This window comes from Ursus maritimus, unplaced genomic scaffold, assembly GCF_017311325.1.
Source record: "Ursus maritimus isolate PB19 unplaced genomic scaffold, ASM1731132v1 scaffold_19, whole genome shotgun sequence".
Classification (NCBI taxonomy): domain Eukaryota; kingdom Metazoa; phylum Chordata; class Mammalia; order Carnivora; family Ursidae; genus Ursus; species Ursus maritimus.
The window spans coordinates 47,438,684-47,455,452 of NW_024424341.1; the positions used below are offsets into that span (position 1 = coordinate 47,438,684).

Sequence of the window (16,769 nt, forward strand, 5' to 3'; positions counted from 1 at the left end):
TAAAGAACCACTGTTGATCAGTGATGCCTTTGATGAAAGATCTTGATGCAAAGGGTGGAATGTGAAACTTAGTCATGGGAAACCTCACCAAAATGGAGTGGGAAGGTTTGGACACTCTCCCGTTCATAGTCAAGTGCAGACCCGTCAGTAAGAGATGGACCTGGGGCTCTTGGCTGGCTCAGTCAGTGTAGCATGTGGCTCTTCACCTCAGGGTTGTAAGCTCGAGCTCCGCAGTTGGTGAAGAGATTTCTTAAAATAAAATTTTAAGAAAAAATAGGAGATGGAGTTGGCCTTACATGGACTAAACCTTGCACCTAGATATTACTGTGCTACTCCAGCCAGAGACACTCTTCTCCTCATCCTGGGCAAGAGAGCCAATGAGAAGCTACCGCACGTTGACCTCCAGGTTACTCCAAAGGACGTTAAGTTCATCACAACTTCCCCACATACACTTTTTATCCTTTTTAAAATAAATCATGCTTCTTTGTTCCCCAGGCATGCCTACAGTTTTACTGCAAGTCGTTTTTCCTGGGTTGCAATTCTTTTTTATTCCTGAATAAATCTATCTTTTGCTGGTAAAATAATTAGCACTATTTTTAAGGTTAGCCTTACCAACACTTGTCTCTCAAGTATTGGCTTTTAAGCCTGGAGCAGTGGAACTTGGGTTTGAAAAACAAGCTAACCCTACCTTCTCGACCCTTCAAAGGAGCAGCAAAGAATGTGATGTTTCACGATGGTAATTGGCGGTCTTCACTGGGAACCAAGAGAATTTATGTTGAGACAAGATGGCGAGTGTATGCAGTCCAGGTGTGCTGTGTCCGTTTTTGCTAGCTTAGTGATACTGATTCTCAGTCCATGTGGTACTAAATCTGGATTACCTGGGAACTTCAATGATGCCACCCCATGGGCCCCACTCCAGACCTGAAGAGCATCACAATTTCTTCAAGGGAGGTCTGGAACATGTAATAATTTCCATGCACATTAAAGCTCGAGAAGCCTTTGTTAAGTGGCTCTAAGCCCAGGCTGTCCATTAGAATAACATGTGAAGTTTCAAATTTTATCACTGGTGCCCTCCACCACAGCTTTGTCAATAGGTCTCAGTGAGAACAACAGTGTTCTTTTCATTATGGGTTCCAGGTGATTCTAAGTGCCACCGTTAAGCATGAGGGCCCCTCAGGAACTTATTAGAGTCGAGTGCTGGCTGATCCAAGGGGAGGTAATGGTCTCCCCTACATGAGCCTGGAAGGGTCAGGTCCATGAAGCAGAGTCCCTATGCTGTAGCGGAATGTGTGGTGTGTGCTGGAGGGGACGCTCCCTGACAACAGGGAAGAAGAAACTGAGGGATTGGTCTTCTTGCAGGAGCTCGTAGTCTTTGAATAGCTCCTGACACACAAAAGAGTAGGAAGTAGGACCTTTTCTTGTATTTCAATGTCCTGCCTGTAGAGGAATAGGGAACGGGTGAAGAGAGTCTTTGTTAAAGGCAAATGCTTATGACCCGGCTGTGATCTCACCACGTTTCTCCTTAGAAGGAAAACTAGAGCGCAAGGAGGAGGAGGATGAAACAGCAGGTTCTCAGGTAAGCCTTGCCTCCCTGCTTAGAGGCTGTCTTCCTTTCCTCCTGAAATTCCATGCATTTCAAAATTGCCAAGGTTTATTTTTCTAGTTCTGATATTTCTGTCTTATGACGGTTTTCACCTACTCTTAAAAATCTTTTAAGAAATTATACTGGGGGTGCCTGGGTGGCTCAGTCGGGGAAGCGTCTGCCTTCAGCTCAGGTCATGATCTCAGGATCTTTCGATGGAGCCTTGAGTCTGGCTCCCTGCTCAGTGGGGAGTCTGCATCTCCCTCTTCCCCTCCCTCCCCGACTCGTGCACTTTCTCTCTGAAATAAATAATTTTTTTAAAATGATACTAAAGTTCAGCTCTTTAGAGTACTTCTTTGCTCTCTTCCAGAGCCTTCTCTCCATTCTCTCCAACCTAGCTTCCAAATAGGCCTGAACAATTGTCACTTTGAATTACTGTCCTGAAACTTTGAGAAGTGTTCTCTTTTTGACAGATCCACAGGAGAAGGCATTGAATCCCTGAATCCTATAGTGGGAGGGCTCAGGTTCTGGGATATCAATCAAAGAGAACAGTTCATATTTAGGTCCCATCTGGAGACTTTATCAGCAGTACACTAGGATTAAGAAAATGCACAAATAGGGGCGCCTGGGTGGCTCAGTCGTTGAGTGTCTGCCTTTAGCTCCGGGCGTGATCCCAGGGTCCTGGGATCGAGCCCCGCATCAGGCTCCCTGCTCAGCCTTTCCCTCTCCCCCTGCTTGTGTTCCCTCTCTCACTGTATCTTTCTCTGTCCAATAAATAAATAAAATCTTAAAAAAAAAAAAAGTAAAAGATAATGCACAAATAAACAAAATGGATATGTAGCCCAGAATAACTAACAAAGGTCTGGAACGAGAATCAGAGCCTTGGTCTCCAGAATGGGGGGGAAATGCTCTATTTAAAATGCACAAAAGGCATGGAGGGCTCAGTCAGTTAAGCATCTGCCTTCAGCTCAGGTCACAATCCCAGGGTCCTGGGGCTCAATCCCAGGGTCCCGTGCTCAGCGGGGAGTCTGCTTCTCCCTCTGCCCCTCCGCCTCCCCCTGCTCCTGCTCACTCTTTCTCTCTGACAAATAAATAATAAAAAATAAAATATTTTTTAAAAATAAAATGCACAAAATGTTGGGGGATAAGGGTGCTCTATGGGGTTTGAAATTTCTCTGACTCCACTGTTTTCTCTCTTTTTTTTTTTTTTAAGATTTTATTTATTTATGTGACAGAGAGACAGCCAGCAAGAGAGGGAACACAGCAGGGGGAGTGGGAGAGGAAGAAGCAGGCTCCCAGCGGAGGAGCCCGATGTGGGACTCGATCCCAGAACGCACCGGGACCACACTCTGAGCCCAAGGCAGACGCCTAACGACTGCGCCCCCCACGCGTCCCCCACTGTTTTCTCTTAATTGGATTCATACTCTGATTTGCTTCTGGGTGGCAAAAAGAATACAGCAGGGCTACAGTGTCCTTCTGTGTGCCTGGGGCACTGGTACCATTTTGCTTCGTTACAGCTGATGTTAACTTTTTTTCCTTGGCTTGGTGCTCTCTGCCAGATTCCTCCCTTGTAACGTAAATATATCTTTTATTCATAAGGATTGGATCGATTTACTGAAAGATGTTCAGAAGCCATCACATTCAAACTGGAAACCCCTTTCTTCTGAGTTTCCTTTTGCATGAAGTTTCCATTGGAAAATGAAGGCTCTCTCTCTTGTGCACTGCAGATGCTGACTTCTGGGAGTGTTGGTTCCAGGTCCGTGAGGCCCCCAACTTGTAAGTTTTCTTTGTATTTCACGCTCATGTCACAGACACATTCTTTTCTTTACTTCTTTGCATTTTCAGAAAAAGAAAACAAGAATCACAGAGTTAACATGTTGGAGTGTCTTAAAATCCTGAGGTACACTGTAACACCAATGATGGTCATATAAAAAATTTTCAGTGAAATACGAGACTCAGAAATAATAGCTATTTTCTTTAGAGCATTTTGCATGTGTAACCCTAGCATGATTAAATGACACATAATCATCCACAAATAGATTTATAAGTTCCGAGCCATTGAGAATGTTTAAGTCATGAGGACAATTTTCTAATCTATCACCTTTAATGTGTATGTAGTACTTTTAATTTTTATTATGCATTTATTTGTTTTTTGTAGTACTTTTTTAAAGTTTAGATGTGTGCATAAAATGTAAAAGGTTGATCAGTTTTGTGTGGATACCTTCTTGTTTCCATCACTGTTCTCAATTTTGAAATCTGCTATGAGCATAGCTTTACAGTGTTCTCTGTATATTGATGAGTGTGTCTTATTAGATAAATTCCAGGCCACGTATCCTAGGTGAAAATTTAGTTTCTTACGTTTACTGGATGTGTGACAAAATATTCTCAAAACAGAGGAAGAATAATCTGTTTGGTTTCCTAGATTATTTTTGTGTGTTGTTTTTTATTTTATGTGTGTGTGTTAATCTATGAAAACCGTCAGAATCTAGTAACTACTAGTAACTACTAATGGTCAGAAAGTATTGCTGCCTTTCTTGCTTTTATAGTAGAACCGGAAAAAAAAAAAACCATTGATTTCCTGTACTCTGGAATTGATTTTCCTTGGAGTCCTACCTCTTTGTTACTCTAAAGTATATCCTTTCATCCTTAGGCAAATGCCTTGCTAGAAAGGAGACTCAGTTCCCATTCTTTTTTTTTTTTTTTTTTAAGATTTTATTTATCTGTTCGACAGAGAGAGAGACAGCCGGCGAGAGAGGGAACACAAGCAGGGGGAGTGGGAGAGGAAGAAGCAGGCTCATAGCGGAGGAGCCTGATGTGGGGCTCGATCCCATAACGCCGGGATCACGCCCTGAGCCGAAGGCAGACGCTCAACCGCTGTGCCACCCAGGCGCCCCTCAGTTCCCATTCTTAACTCCTGAATCAGAGCCTGTGTTTTAACAAGATCTCCAGATCACTGTTGTGAAATTCCAATGTGAATAAGACACATTTCTAACCCACTCAAACTTTCCATCTAAGAAATATACACAACTTATACTGAATGATATAAATACAGTACTCAAACATGTGTATGCCTCTATTGAAACCTTTAGTTTCCAATTCGTATTGGAGAAATACAGAGTATTTGTAGTGATTCTTTGATCATATGGCACCTTGTTACCTCAAATTTAGAGAATAAAGAGAAGCATATTACTGTGTTAAAAATTATCTTACTGGATAAAGCAGGAAACTCACCTCAGCCAGAACCATTTGCCCTAACTCCTTCTTTTCACCTTAGGTAAAATTAGGAACACTGCCAAGGCGTCTGGGTGGCTCAGTCAGTTACGCGCCTGCCTTCGGCTCAGATCATGATCCCAGGGTCCTGAGATCAACCCCTGCATCTGGCTCCTTGCTCAACGGAGAGCCTGCTTCTGCCTCTCCCTCTGTTGCTCCTCCTGCTTGTTCTCTCTCTCTCTCTGTGTCAAATAAATAAATAAAATCTTTAAAAAAAATTATGAACACTGCCAATGGTCACTTGGTGACATTCAGGGACATGGCCATAGAATTCTCCCAGGAGGAGTGGCGATGCCTGAGCCTCAGTCAGTGGGAATTGTGCAGGGATCTGACGTTAGGGAACAACAGACACCTCCTCATCTCTGAGTGAGGAGGAGGTCCTGTAACTGAACTAACACGAGTCCCTCCATGGTGAGTTATAGGTAGAAGCTACGCACGGTGGAGTTCTCACTCAAAGGAAACTGTATTTGCAGCAAATAAGGAGATCAGGGGAATAACTTCCCAAGCTGTGACTCCAAGAGCAGGGGCGAGTGGCTTCCTTTTATTTAGGTTTGGGATGAATATCTGAAAGGGGAGTTTTACCATCGTATGTAGCGATGGGTATACGGTAGGCACAAGCACACGTGTCCTTGGGAAACTAGCCTAAACGTGTATCCTATGTTGCATGAATGAAACCTGTGCTCCTTCTTGGGTGGAGACTTTAACATTATAATGGGGTACAGGTAAGTGTCTGACACTTCATGGTCCTCTCTTAGGTGTGAATCTATCCTGGAAGCTCCAAGGGCTCTATGCTGGCCGGAGCTTTTGTTATTTGTGTCCAAAAGATAAGGTTAGCATTCCTTAGATGAGGAGGGAGGGTCAGTGGGGGTCTCACTGGTGACAGTTTTAGCCTCATTAACTTCACGGGGCATGGTTCCAAATCCATACTCAGGGTTTTGCTCCTTCCTTGAAGAATGCCTCTTGGAAGATTCTTTTTTGCATGAGTGGTATTCAGATCCCTGCCGTAAGGGAAAGAAGTTCGGGATTTGTAGGTGTTGAGATAAAACTTCAAGATGTTTCATCTTCGGTTTTAGCTTGCCCTTCGCTAGGGTACCGTCATCATGTCCTGTACGTGAGAGGCAATTCTAAACATTGAGTGACCTTAAATGGTATTGCCCACGTCTTGAATTCTAATTTCAATCCCTTGTTATCGTATCAGTAATACTTGGCTTAAGATCTGAAGATTGGAAATCTCTCTTTTGTTCTGAAGGAGCTGTTGTGCAACAATGTTTGGGAAATCATTTTCTAGAATACTACAATGTCTTCTTTTCTCTGCTGAGTACAAAACTGGATTGAAAATTAGAATTTCCAGCAACACTCCTGTTGATATTATTATTATTATTATTATTATCATCCTTCTTCTTCTTCTCCTTCCTCTTCTTCCTCCTCCTCTTCTCCTTCCTCTTCTTCTTCTTCTTCCTCTTCTTCTTCTTCTTCCTCTTCTTCTTCCTCTCCTTCTTCTTCTCCTCCTCCTCCTCCTCCTCCTCCTCCTCCTCCTCCTCCTTCTTCCTTTTTTTAAATAAACAGGTCTTGTGTCAAAGCCAGACCTGGTCACCTTTTTGGAGCAAAAGAAGGAGCCCTGGGATGTGAAGAGAAAGGAGAGCATAGCCACACGCCCAGGTAGGTGGGAATGAATGAAGCAGATGATGGAGGTAAGGTCCAAAGTTCAGGGAGAAAGCCAGACCTTTAAGTGTGATTTGTTCTCTTTGAATGGAAGTAAGTTTGAGAAGCCTAGGTTTATTTCTTTTGCTGTCATAGAGGGACAGCTGCTATCCAGCATTATCAAGCTCTAACATCCTCTAGGGATCCTCCTTCCGCCCCAGTAATGGTCCATCATCACATCCACGGTGAGGGCCCAGGGCCTCCCCTTGGTCTGTGAGGGCCACAGAGATCTCTGTGCTTCTCCCCTTGTTCTTGGGGCCCCAGGGAAATCTGTGCACATTTCTGAGGATCAGTATGAGAAGCTGTTTGTGAGTTCTCTTTATGCCTCATGTCCAAAGTGTGTGAAGGGAATGCTGGGCACATTGGGGTTTGGTGCAGAAATGCCAGGAACACTGGAGACAGACATCACGTTTTCTCTTTTTGATTTCCAACCTCTGGGAGACTTAAAGCTTAATTGTACAAAATTGAGACACATTGTTTTCATCCAAAAACAAACCACTTCCCTTAAATGAGAAATTCTAATACTTCATTTCACTTCAAAATGTCCTTTTTGAACACCTGGGTGGCTCAGTCGGTTAAGCATCTGCCTTCGGCTCAGGTCATGATCCCAGGGTCCTGGGATCAAGGCCCACATCTGGCTCCCTGCTCAGTGGGGGGCCTGCTTCTCCCTCCACCTCTGCCTCTCTCTCCATCTCTCATGAATAAATAAATAAAACCTTTTTTTAAATGTCCTTTTTATTTGTACACAGTATCATTAGAAATCTTGTTTATCTGCTCCAATCTACAATGATAAAAGAATTAATCCACTTACCTCATGAATTCTGAAAGAAATTAAGGGCATAAAGGAGGTTAGAACATTGCCCACCGTTATAGTACAGTCACTTCTTACCTTATTTCTGAGTAAGTTGTCTCATTTGATAATTCTGTGTTGTTTAGTACAAAGAGAACTGAGACTGTGTCCCATGTGTTTTCACTTTCTGATTGGATCTATGTCCAACTCAGGTGTCCTTTTAGATTGAAATGTTTTGATAGGAAATGCTCGAATGTGTATATATTATGTAAGAAGTAATGGTAGGTATCTGTATTTATTAAAATATTTAGCTCACAAATTTAAATTTAGTAAAGAAGTTACTAGGTTTTTCATTCATGTCCCTCAACATATCACTGAGTCATGATATAACTTAATCCCAAATGTTTATTTTATGTATTACTGATGACCAGCACTTTTACAACTTTCATTTCTTCCTTTATTTTCAAATAAAGAGGGGTTTTTTTTGTTTGTTTGTTTGTTTGTTTATGGGGTTGGTTTTTTTTTTTTTTTTTTTTTTAATCCTACAGGATGGCTTAAAGCTCTCATTATTGTGCAGGAATGGGAACACTATATTAATACCATAATAAATTTCTCCAGTGTCTTTTATTTTTTATTTTAATGTTTTTTTTATTATATTATGTTAGTCACCATACAGTACGTCCCTGGTTTCTGATGTAAAGCTCGATGCTTCATTAGTTGCGTATAACACCCAGTGCACCATGCAATACGTGCCCTCCTTACTACCCATCACCAGTCTATCCCATTCCCCCACCCCCTCCCCTCTGAAGCCCTCAGTTTGTTTCTCTCTCCAGTGTCTTTTTTTTTTTTTTTAAGATTTTTATTTATTTATTCGACAGAGAGAGAGACAGCCAGTGAGAGAGGGAACACAAGCAGGGGGAATGGGAGAAGAAGAAGCAGGCTCCCAGTGGAGGAGCCTGATGTGGGGCTCGATCCCACAATGCCGGGATCACGCCCTGAGCCGAAGGCAGACGCTTAATGACTGAGCCATCCAGGGGCCCCTACAAGGATCCTTTTTAAAAAAATATGTATAATTGATTCAGAAATTTGGGGGGTTAAAATTTCTCTCATTCTTGTTTTACAATTCCACAACAATGCTTCCTTTTGTGTGATACGTTCCACAGCCTTAATTAATCGTGCTTTTATTTTTTGTCTCTGTTCCGTTTTTAGGTAACAATTTTCAACTTCGTACATTTTAAGACTGTGAAGGGTGTACTTCAAATAGGAATCAGCCATCTGTCAATTGCCAATAATATTACCTGGGTATTTGTTTGTATAAATATTACCCATACATTGTTGGTTCATGATTTATCTTGTTTGTTTCTTTTCTTGGTTTAGTGGTCAGTGGCTGTTTTATCCTTCCTTGGTGAATTGTTATGATAAAATTAAGGTTATCATCTATTTAAGGATGAATTTATATTCCCTTTGTGAGAGAAATGCCATTCTGAATTGAAGGTAAGATTTTATTTTATTTATTTATTTTTAAAGATTTTATTTATTTATTTGACAGAGAGAGAGACAGCCAGCGAGAGAGGGAACACAAGCAGGGGGAGTGAGAGAGGAAGAAGCAGGCTCCCAGCGGAGGAGCCTGATGTGGGGCTCGATCCCAGAACGCCAGGATCACGCCCTGAGCCGAAGGCAGACACTTAACAACTGCACCACCCAGGTGCCCCTGAAGGTAAGACTTTAAAACTCATAATGTTGTATCAGTTTTAGGTTTTATAATTTACTCTTAATTGTGGCTGTAAACATATGCCATAAAATCTGCCATTTTAACCATTTTATTTATTTTTTAAAGATTTTATTTTTGCGAGAAACAGAGCACAAGCAGGGGGAGGGGTAGAAGGAGAAGCCGACTCCCCGCTGAGCAGAGAGCCCGATGCAGGAGTCGATCCCATGGCTCTGGGATCATGACCTGACCTGAAGGCAGATGCTTTACTGACTGAGCCACCCAGGCGCCCCATTTTAACCATTTTAATCTGTAGCGTGAAGTATATTTATGTTGTTGTAAAACCAACCTCTGGAATGTCTCATCTTGCAAAACGGAAACTCATGACTTTCTTCCTTTTTTCTTCCTACCTTCCTCACTCTCTCCTTTCCTTCCTTCCGTCTCTTCCACTATCTTAGGTTAGTCACATAAGCGAACTCAGTGTTATCTGTCTCTGTTTATTTTTTTCGCTTCGCATAACATCATTGACTGGGAAACAAAGGCAAAAGAAAAAAATGTAAATTCCCTTACTGTCTACAGCCCATTGACAAGTCCTTGAACCAGGCAGCGTGACATTCCTCGAAGAATTCTGCTGCTTCCATGTTAATACTTCGCTAAGGGCAAAAGTGCAGTCTAGGGGCGCCTGGGTGGCACAGCGGTTAAGCGTCTGCCTTCGGCTCAGGGCGTGATCCCGGCGTTCTGGGATCGAGCCCCACATCAGGCTCCTCTGCTATGAGCCTGCTTCTTCCTCTCCCACTCCCCCTGCTTGTGTTCCCTCTCTCGCTGGCTGTCTCTCTGTCGAATAAATAAATAAAATCTTAAAAAAAAAAAAAAAGTTCAATCTTACCTCAACATCATCCCAACCCTCCTCCTCCAGGCCCTGTAAGTCCACAGTAACATATAAAAGTTCCTTAGCAAACTTCCATTATCTTTATCGCCCAGACATGTCAGCAATCATCCTCCAAGAATATGGTCCACCAATACACATCTGAAGGGTCTCATGATCAAGGCTTTATGTGTTATTTATTTATTTTTCTTTTAGAGATAGAGAGAGTGTGCAAAGGGGGGTGAGGGGCAGAGGGAGAGGAAGAGAGAGAATCTCGAGCAGACTCCACAATCAGCATGGAGCCTAATTTGGGACTTGATCTCTTGACCCTGAAATCAAGAGTGTGACGCTTACCTGACTGAGCCCCCCAGACGCTGCATCACTAACGTTGTATTAGACAGTAATAAATGACGTTTTCCTAACTACAGCTAGCCCCCCGAAGGTCCTGGCAACCTTGCTTCCATAATGCCCTGGAGGCTGGTGCTGCCCCAGACCCCACCCCACTTACATGAGCTGTAAGTTGTAAGACATTTTTTTTTTTAAAGATTTTATTTATTTATTCGACAAAGATAGAGACAGCCAGCGAGAGAGGGAACACAAGCAGGGGGAGTGGGAGAGGAAGAAGCAGGCTCATAGCGGAGGAGCCGGACGTGGGGCTCGATCCCAGAACGCCGGGATCACGCCCTGAGCCAAAGGCAGACGCTCAACCGCTGTGCCACCCAGGCGCCCCAAGACATTTTTTTCTTTTGTCTTTGTCCTCCACGTCAGTGAGAACACTTAAGATGCTCTCGCCTAGCAAATTTCAAGCGTACAATACGCTCCTATTAACCACAGTCACCAGGCTGTCATCCAACACTCAGTGCTCATCTAGCCTGCCTAAGTGAGCCCTCGGACCATCCGATCCACGTCTCAACATTGCCCCCATCCTCAGCCCCGGCCACAAAAATGCTAATCTGTTCTAGTTTGCCTTTTTAAAAGATTCTGCATATATGTGATTTCATACAGTATCTTTTTTCTACGTGTGGCTTATTTAACAAAACGTCCTCCACTTTTATTCTGTTGCTACGAACAGAAGACTTTCCTTCTTTTCTGAAGCTGATATATATGTATATATCGAGAATAAATTAGATGAGACGAGAGAGAATACCAGAGATTAACTTTTTATATCACACCAGGTGCCTGCCTGGTGTGGCAGAAAGTTGTTTGACAATGATGGGGTTTTGGAATATAGGTGAGGGTCAGTGGGGTAGAGTCCGGAGCCGACCAAGAAAGAATTCTTGAGGCATCTTGGTGGAAAACGGTGGTTTATGAAAGCTCGGGGACAGGACCCGTGGGCAGAAGGAGCTGCTGCCTGGGTTGTGAGGGTGGCTGATAATATACTGTGGGGTTGGGGGAGAGAAGGATAAAGGGAGGTTTCTGAGAACCTACTTTCTTATGTTAAAGAAGACTCACGGGATACCAGAGGCCCTGCCATTGTCAAGTTAAGGTTGTTCTTCCCTCTAACAAGGCATTGACATGAAGACAGTTGGGAGCTTCCTGCAGGAACATTACACTCTGTCCACTTCAAGTATCTGTCAATGGGCTACAGATTATAAGGATATTTAATTGTATCTACATTTCCTTCTGGAAGCTAGGTTATTGATAAAAATGCTTTCTTCTTGTAGACTAAGACAATTGTAAACTGAGGGAGACTCTGGTCCTGCAGAACTATGATCTCTGTAACTATTTGTTTTTCTTTCCTTGGCTGAGTGCCTGAGGAATGTCACAGATGTCCCGTGGTGGGGGTGGGGTGGGGTGTCAGCTTCTGCTTTGTCCTCAGCCAGCCTTCTGTTCCCTCATCCACAGCATGGGCTCTTTCCTTTTTCCTGTGAATGACTTCGCCCTTTTTGAAATTCTAACCCCCTGTGCCCTGCTCCTGATGTCACGGGGTTTGGTTGCATCAATCACCCATCTTGGGGCCTCTTATTTTTGAGGTCCCCAAACTTAAGTGTTTCCTCTTGTGAATCTGTCTTACGACAGCTTAATTATTAGACGAGCTGAAGAATCAAGAAGAGACGAAGAAAAATGTTTTCCTCTCCTACACACTCATTTTGTGGTCGAAAACGGACCTCCGTGCTTCAGACTCAAGTTATAACGCGAAGACACAGTTTGAGGACAAAAGCAGCAACAGCTTTATGGCTTTGCCAGCAAAGGAGGCCACCGCGGGTCAGGGCCTTCAAGCCTGCAAGCGCACCCAGCGTCAGGGGCTGGGGTTTGCGGGGAAATGCAGGGTCTAGCCGGATTCCACAGGAATTGTGTCTGTGCTGCTGGCCCTGTTCCTCACGTTCTCAGGGTGGAACCAGGTTCCTGAAACAAAGGGCTGAGAAGATCAGAGGGGAGGTCTGTGATGAGAGAAAAAGGTTATCAAAGCAGCTGTTTGATTTTTGTTAAAATTTTCTTTTTTTAAGATTTTATTTATTTGAGAGACAGAGCCCGAGCAGGGGGAGGGACAGGCAGAGGGAGAAGCTGGCTCCCCACTGAGCAGGGACCCTGACCTGGGGCTGGATCCCAGGACCCTGGGATCATGACCTGAGTCAAAAGCAGATGCTTAACCAACCAAGCCACCAGGCCCCACAGTTTTTGTTCAACTTCATGCTTTTAATTGGTTTCCATTTCAGTCACCAGGACAACTATGGTAAGACCATTTCGTATTTCACAGTGAGAAACCACTCAATATTTTCTAGAATGGCTTAAATAAAGAAAAAGGGTAACATCAAAATTCAGTGAAAATGTCGAGGAATTAGCATTCACATATATTGCTGATGGGAGTGTAAAAAGTACATTCACTTCGGAAAACCGGCAGTTCCTTATGAAAATATACATTTACCTATGGAAGGGGAGCATTCTGTCATACCAAAATATGTCTCTTTGGGCTAAGAATTATTTTAGGCTGTTACTTAGAGAGAGAGAGAGAGAGTGCGAGCACACAAGCAGGAGGAGCAGCAGAGGGAGAAGCAGGCTCCCCACCGAGCAAGGAGCCCGATGCAGGACTCGATCCCGGGACCCCGGGATCATGACCTGAGCCGAAGGCAGACACTTAACCGACTGAACCACCCAGGTGTCCCCAGGTTACTTTAAAAAAGCGATAGAAAAGGAAAAACTCTGAAACCCCCTGTTTACTTTCGTAAGAGACATTTGCATCTCTAAGGAACGCTCCATTTGTAAGGTGTCTCCCTCTGTAGCAGAAAGAGGGAGAATGTGTTAATCTCCAGAAACTCCCATCAGTGGAGAAGGCGTGGGTCTAAGTTAGGATAAGAATCGTAGCCTTGGTTCCCTTGCTTTGCGTGGTCAGCTCCCCAGATGCTTCCTGACAGGATCATGTGTGGAGTTTCAAAAACGGTCAACCCTGAGATTTGGCAATTGGTTTGGGCGAAAACAGCAGTGTTGTGTTAATGAAGGGCTCCAGGTGATTCTCAGTGAGTCAGGGGGAAGCACAAGGGCTTCTGGTGATTGCATGAGAGCTGAGAGCAGGCTCTGGCTCAGGGGGAGGTGACAGGGTCTCTGCTACGTGAGGGTCAGGTCCGTGCAGCACACGGTTCCTGTGCCGTAGCTGAATTTGTGGGCGTCTGTGGGAGGGGAGGCCCCCCGGAAGCAGAGAAGGAAAAGTCAGGGATTGGTAGGAGCTCAGAGTACCTGAATGGCGCCAGACACAAAGGACTAGGAATTTGGGCCTTTTTTGCATCTTAAAGTCCTGCCTGCCGCACGCAGTTTACATGCGAAGAGGCTCTGTTGGGGGCTTTACAGGCAAAGGATCCTGATGCAGCTGATACACCTTATATACCTTGTGAGAAAGGCCTCTAGAAGACGAGGTGAAAGGAGAAATGGCCAGTTCTCAGGTAAGCCTTGCGTCTGTGGTCCGAGGCCGTGTCGTCTTTTTCTCCTAAAATTCCTTGCATTTGCAAATTGTAAATGTTGACTCCTTTACTTCTGGTGTTTCTGCTTTATGTTTTCAGGTAATTTTTAAACCTTTTCAGAAAAAATACCCAAGATTATTAGGTCTTTACAACACTTCTCCCCTATATTCTAGAGCCTTCTCTCCAACCTGGCTTCCAATAGGCATCAACAGTTGTCACTTTGTTTTTTTTTTTTCTGGATTTTAAAAATTTATTCACATACCTCTTAGAAAACTTAAGCTGAATTTTTTTAAGATTTAATTTTATTTGAGAGAGAGCAAGAGAGAGAGAGCATGAGCATGGGGAGGGGTGGAGGGAGAGGGAGAAGCAGACTCCCCGCCAACCAGGGAGCCCAATGTGGGGCTGGATCCCAGGACCCCGGGATCTTGACCTGAGCCACCCAGGTGCCCGTAGGCTGAAATTAAAACAAAACAAAAACCTGAAGCAAACAACTTCACAAAAAACATACCGACGTTTGAGTAATGTCTCTAACGTGGCCTATAGATATGGATTCAGAGTCACATTTACATATTGGTCGCAATAACAAACATACCATTAATGACAAATTCATGAAAAAACTTCACTTGTTCAAGTCAGACTCCCAAGGCTCAGCGGAGGCACAGAGAGAGGAGGGCCACCTAACCCCCCTGACCCCCAATCCAAGAGGCCGTAGGGGCAAAGTCTGAATCACTACAGTGGCATTGAGCCCACTTCTCAGATCTTCAGCTTGGAGATCATTGGGGGCTTATCACAAAGGCTTGCTGGGTGCCGCCCCAGTTTCTGGTTCATGGTGATGGGGCCCAAGGATCTGCATTTGTACTAGGTTTCTAACGTGATGCTACTGGTCCGATGGCCACACTCGGAGAACCCGCTGGAGTGCTTGGGCTGCCCCTCAGTGAAGACGTTCAGTCCTGTCTTCCTAGGGAAAAGCCGTTCCTGACCGGCTCTGTCCCGGCTTACCTGAACTTCGGCAGTGGGCCTGGGTCACCATAATAGGTCGCCCAATCAGCCTCCTGTTTTTGAACAGGCAGAGTCGCCAAACTGGTAAAACACTCATTCTGGGTCTCCAAACAGCACGCGTGAAGGAAAACAGAAGTGTGGCAGTGCCCAGCCCGGTGCCAGCCAGAATCCCTGTTCTCAAGCTCTTATACTGACTCCAAACCCCCGGACGGTTGAACATAGAACTCACTTATCAGCCAGCTGACAGCTCCTGCAGTGTTTCCTGAGTCCCAGGTGGCACCTACAATAGAAAATAGAACACCAGGGGCGCCTGGGTGGCACAGCGGTTAAGCGTCTGCCTTCGGTTCAGGGCGTGATCCCGGCGTTCTGGGATCGAGCCCCACATCAGGCTCCTCCGCTATGAGCCTGCTTCTTCCTCTCCCACTCCCCCTGCTTGTGTTCCCTCTCTCGCTGGCTGTCTCTATCTCTGTCGAATAAATAAATAAAATCTTAAAAAAAAAAGAAAAAAAAGAAAATAGAACACCAGAGCCCTTGCCCTGCTGGAGAGGCCGTGGGACGGGTGGCAGTCGGCCCTGCTTGCGGACTTCTGAGGAAGGAGCCTGTTGCCCAACCCCGGAGCTGAAGCCCTTGGCGGCCGGAGCTGCCCTGGAGGACACTGATCCCAGAGAGGCGCGCAGGTCTTTGCCATCCGCAGAGGTCGACAGGGCGCTGAACCGGCCTGCAGTGCCCAGCACGTGCCAGCCTTTGGCAGGCCCCATGGGAAAAGAAATCTTAATAATTGACCAGAGATTGGGAGGCATTGCGGTGTAGTGCAAACAACACTGAGTTGGGAGTTGACCTTGTTCTAGTTCTGGACTGTTCCTACCTGGCAGTGTGTGATTCTTTTCCCTTTCTTTCTTTCTTTCTTTCTTTCTTTCTTTCTTTCTTTCTTTCTTTCTCTCTTTCTCTCTTTCTCTCTTTCTCTCTTTCTTTCTCCCTTTCCTCCCTTCCTTTCCCTTTCAGTTTGGGAACCTTGCTACCTGTGGGTGGAAGGGGTCCAGGGGGCGGGGACTGGTGGATCTCCAAGGTCTTTCCAACTCTGACAATCTTGAAATATTTGAAAATGCTATAAAATCCATAGTATAAAATCCAGTTCCCAATCCGGAAAAGTCAAGGGGGCTGGGCCTGAGGGTGCTGGAATCACCAAGGGCTTCCTCTTTTCTGTCTGCTTTCCCACCCACAGAAGCAGCCCCTGGCCCCAGGTGCCTGGGCCCCTCTGCCTCCAGGCCTCGCCCTCAAGTCCCACCCGCTCCCCTCCCCACTCTCGGCTGTAAGACCAATGGACAGGCCACGTGAAGAGCAGACCCTGGGGCCCAGACCTCGAGGAGAGGCCTGGAGAGTCGCACATTAGTGTGGGCTGTTTGGGGGCCCCCATCCCCACCTCCGTCCTCACTCCTTCCTCCTCTATGTCCTTTTTCACCACCTTCCAGCTTCTCTCTGATACAGGTGTAAGAAGACATTTGCACATAAGGGTGACTGGGACAGCTCTCTCCCCGCCCCTCCCCTTTTCATATAAGAGCTCTAAGTACAGTTTCAAAATAAAACACAAAGAACAAAAAGGGCCTAATCTCGGGGCCACCTGTTCTCCACGGGAGAATGAATCTGCACATTCCACTCGGACCTAACTGGGAGACCGCGGGGGGCCCGTTCCCGGCCCCACCCGGCCTGGCGCTGCCGCGGGGAAGAGAAAGGCAGGCGGAGGCCCGGCCCCAGGCCCTTGGGGACTGAGACTGGGTGGCACGTCCACCGTGTGCGAAGGGGGACAGGGAGCGGACGGGACGAGAATGTCCGCTGCCGGGACCTCCGGTGACAGGGACGAGAGAGCAGGAGTGCCCGGCCGGGTTTAGGGGAAACGGAGGTCTTCGAGCAGGAGCGGAGCAAGGGAGGAAAGTGCTAATCGCTTTACAAGATCGGGTCCGGGC

General features: G+C 45.5%; 1 protein-coding gene and 1 long non-coding RNA gene across 2 annotated transcripts in view; both read right to left on the reverse strand.

Annotated features, from left to right (window-relative positions):
• The window catches only part of LOC103657337 (zinc finger protein 91-like), a 686,132-nt gene that overhangs the window by 250,905 nt on the left and 418,458 nt on the right, over window positions 1-16,769 (reverse strand). The window lies entirely within an intron of this gene.
• Window positions 11,759-15,171, reverse strand: LOC103672899. The gene is made up of 3 exons (XR_571269.1): window positions 15,038-15,171; window positions 13,737-13,921; window positions 11,759-12,275 (listed from the first exon to the last, which is right to left on the reverse strand). It is a non-coding gene; the product is annotated as an uncharacterized LOC103672899 (long non-coding RNA).